We start from the raw sequence: 5,000 nt of genomic DNA on the forward strand, positions 1-5,000 counted from the left end.
TCGATATAACTCTTCATTCCACTTTATGCATAATTTATATTTTACTTATTTATACCATTCTACTTGCTTTATGTTATTCAGTAGTATATCTACAAAGAAACATTTCATTTATTCATTCAATTCATTCGTTAATTTATCAACGTAAGCAACTCATGCACTCCAGGTAATAAGAGATGAAACACTGAACAATTTAAAGGATTATTTAGAGAAAGTAGTTCAATCCTCTTAGGACGACGGAGCTCGGCGTAGGTTTCATCTATTTCTTTATATCGCCAAAATGTGGAGCTCTTTCTGACCGGTATTTTCACTATACTTCTGCATCTATACACGCTTTTTTTTTTCTGGGGGGGGGGGAATCGAGCCATGTCGTTCTGATGAAAGTTCCTCAAAAGCAGCTTTCTACTTTGGATATTTCTGTGAGTGATTTACCTGAGAATTTTACCTGCAGAGGTATCACATGGTTACTACCCCCAAAAGCGAATATCCCGAAAGATATTGTGTGTACACCAGGGATGTGTTTAAAACAAGTCATGACTATTCTTCCAAAAATAGAGTTAACATTGTCTCGAAAGATATGGGATGGGATTGGATACATGAGCGAGAGAGCCGTTACAACTCCCAATCACAGTGTGCTACAATTAACACGTCTGCTGTAAATCCGTCCCTATTAACAGACACTATCTTCAAGGTTGTTTGGAGTTTTTCTACGTATTTTCATAGCTTTTTAAGTGATTTGGTGATCATAGATGCTTCGGCTTCTTCCTCATCGACTAAGTTGAGTACTCTTTTCTTGTGTGTTGGAGAATTTTGCGTCTCCAAACCGTTATTATCACAAATCTGGAAATCTTTCTGCATGGTATTTTTATTATAATTCTGCATATATACACTCTTTATAATAAATATCTTATAAAAGGTTGAGTTGCCTGTGTAACGTTCCTGACTGGTGATCGCCAGACTCTGGTTCGAGTCCTATTCAAACTCGTTAGTTGATTAGCAGCTGTAACCTCACCCTCCTTGTGAGCTAAGGATGGGGGTTTGCGGTAGCCTATAGGTCTATCTGATGAGTCATCAGCAGCCATCACCTGGTCTTCCTTGGTCCAAGCTTCCATGGAGAGGAGGCTTGGGGGCTGATCATATGTAAATTACTCAGTCTCTGGGGCACTGTCCTGCTTTCTAGAGCAATGTCACAGTTCCTTGCCTCTGCCCTTCATGAGCAGCCTTTAAACCCTTAATGGGACATGGCTTTGCAAAGGGTATCACTATATAACCAAAAGAATATTACTTACTAGATCATTATAAAAAAAAACTCGCTTAAATAAAAGTTTACTTCTTCCTATAATGATTGTGAATACAGCATTTGCTAATAATAAAAGGTGACAAAGATAATATGAATCCCAACCTGCATTATAACATTGGATTTTAAGTTTGGCCTTTAAGAATTAGGCTTTAGCAGATCCAAGTAGACCTCATCTGCTCTTACTGTCATATGCATTCATTAATGCAGTAGTCCTATATATGCCTGCTTTATCTGGCTTTTTGCTATCAAAGCACCCACTACATTGGTTTAAGAAATGATTAAATTGGTTATCTTCACTGAGCTATTTTTCCCTATGGAAGCCCCTAGGCTTATAGCATATTTTTTTTCCAACAAGGGTTGTAGCTTAGCTAATAATAATAATAATAATAATAATAATAATAATAATAATAATAATATTAGATTCATGAATCTAGGTTGGGTGAACTATCAAATTTCTGCTCAGGTCTGATATATTCCACTGAAACAGGTGTTTATGGGCAGGTTATTAGAAGCCGTGGTAAAGTGTCTGGAGGCAAAAGGCATATGGAGGAAAATGAATAAGTCCTTTGTGCAACAATCTTGGAAGACATTTGCTGTTTCATATACCTTTATAAGAAGAATTTTGAACCATAAGACGCATTCACTGTTTTTTACTTCTAACTATCTAGCATTTTCAAGCAATATATATATATATATATATATATATATATATATATATATATATATATATATATATATATATGTATATACATATATACATCAAAAACAAAAATTGCAGCCGTTTCTAGCTCACTACAGAACAAAGACCTCAGACATCTGCTATTTAAAGTCAGGGTTTTGGCAAGTTTTCATCACCCCACTGGCCACTGCAGGTTGGTGATGGTGGGAGAATTTCATCTGATTGCTAGCAGCATACCAATATAGTACGAGTGGCCCTGACTAATACAGCTTTGCATAACATAGCGATATACAAACCCCATTCAAGACATTAAGATATCGCTTCCAGGAAGGGGTATATGAAATATAAACGGGTGAAATAAATATATATATATATATATATATATATATATATATATATATATATATATATATATATAGATAGATATAGATATATATATATATATATATATATATACATATATATATATATATATATATATATATATAGATATATATATATATATATATATATATACATATATATATATATATATATATATATATATATATATATATATACTGTATATATACTGTGTATATACATATATATATATATATATATATATATATATATATATATATATATATATATATACTGTGTATATACATACATATATATATATATATATATATATATATATATATATATATATATATATATATATATATATATATATATATATATATATACACACACATATAATTTCCAGCCATGTCACTACCCAATAATTACCCTTCTCTATCCAGTCCTTTTCCTCCATTTTAGAAATCACCCAGTAATTCACCGATTAATAACTTGCAGGTTTATTAGCCATAATTTGCAGTTTGTTGGGGCTGTTGGACGAGACTCTAAGACTGGTTTTGACAGGAGAAGTAATCAAAGGCCTGGGACCAGATGAAATTACGTTGCGAGTGGAAATTTGGAAGTAATTAGATGTAGTTAGATTAAGCGTTAAGACCCTTAATCAACAATGGGCTTGGGACTAATAATAATAATGATGAAAATAATAATAATAATAATAATAATAATAATAATAATAATAATAATAATAATAATAATAATAATAATAGTAGTAGTAGTAGTAATAATGATAATATTAACAATAATAATAATAATAATAATAATAATAATAATATTTATACAACAAATGCAGCCATTTCTAGTCCACTGCAGACATGTTTTTATTCATATCTAGGGTTTGGCCAGTTTTCATAACCATGCTTAAAACTACAAAATGGTGATGGTAGAAGATTTTCGTCTGATCGCCGACTAAACCAACCCAGTAGGGGTGACTCTGGTTAGTGCAGCTTTGCTGATCATGCCGATACGCAAATAATAATAATATCTCTTATATAATAAAGAGGAGTTGTCTGGGTATACAAATGAATATATATATATATATATATATATATATATATATATATATATATATATATATATATATATATATATATATGTATATATATATATATATATATATATATATATATATATATATATATATATATAATATATAGATATATATATATATAGATATATATATATATATAGATATATATATGTATATATATATATATGTGTGTATATATATATATATATATATATATATATATATATATATATATATACAGTGTATATATATATATATATATATATATATATATATATATATATATATATATATATATGTATATATATGTTTATATATGTATGTATATATAGCTGGTCACGCCATACCCTGGTGAGGGCTGGTAACGTGTAATTAGGAGAGGGGAAGGGGTGGGAAAGGTTGAGTCTGTGTGTATGTGTGCGTTTGCATATCTATCTAAATATTTAGCCATCATTTTGGACGGGTCGCGTATAGTAATAATAATAATAATAATAATAATAATAATAATAATAATAATAGATTTCAGACCTTCACCAATGAATATTGCCAATATTTCACTCAAGTCTAGAGAGGAGACACTTTCTTTTTCTTAGGCTGACTTTGGATGAATCTACTATTCTACTGTAACACTTAACTGCAGTCTACGGACAGCACACTCTCTCATTCAAATGCTGACTGCAGATGTCGAAGAATCCGGATCATCCATGACCTAAGATCTATCTCTGGTGAAATTTTGTCAAAATCAGCGAAGTAGATTTGACCCAATCCACAGACAAGCACACAGACATATAAATAAACCGACGCAATTTCATAACCTCTTTTGACAGAGTTAATAATAAAAACAACAACAACTTTGCTAAGCACTCCAACCAAGGGCAAACATTGACAGTGTGTATATACCAGACAGAAAAGATAAGGAGAGAGAAAAAAAGATAAAAGTATCAAGGTCTACCTATTAAATTGTGAAGACTATGCGCTAGTATCCTCTAGGGTATCTGAATGTTCGTGTAATAAATGACAAAAATAAAGACTGTACAGTTGCCTCCAGACAGTTTGTTATTCTCTTATATTGAGAAAATTTTGGTTTCTCGAAATAGGCACTTGTTATTTATGTTTTAATCCAGGTTTTAGGAAACCAATAATTTGGAAACGGGAGGCCATTCCTAAGGCAAAGGAGTCCTTCAGATAGAACATGCGATGAAGCCTTGGTTTCGTTAGTAATTTTGACCGAGCAGCTTATCTCTAAAGTGCTATACTCTTTTAAGACATATAAAATCTAAAGCATTTCAATTGGTTATTAATGAAAATCTGGTTAACATCTCGAGTGTTAAAATATCGAAACAAGAACAAACCCTTGTTCAGGGAGGATTGTATATGGGCTCATCTGGAGAGACAGCAGGAAAAACATATTAATAAAAATGAACACAACTTGAATGTTTGACCAAATACCATAAAAAGGTATTGTCCTTGAACATTCACTATTTGTTGTAGACTTCACAGTTCCTCCTTTGCTTAAACGATATGGCTCTGTCAATCAATGCCCAAAGGAAAAGATAATCCTTTTGGCTGATGTACATACAATATCTGACAAT

The sequence above is a fragment of the Palaemon carinicauda genome, chromosome 25 (genome assembly GCF_036898095.1).
Source record: "Palaemon carinicauda isolate YSFRI2023 chromosome 25, ASM3689809v2, whole genome shotgun sequence".
NCBI classification, from domain to species: Eukaryota; Metazoa; Arthropoda; class Malacostraca; order Decapoda; family Palaemonidae; genus Palaemon; species Palaemon carinicauda.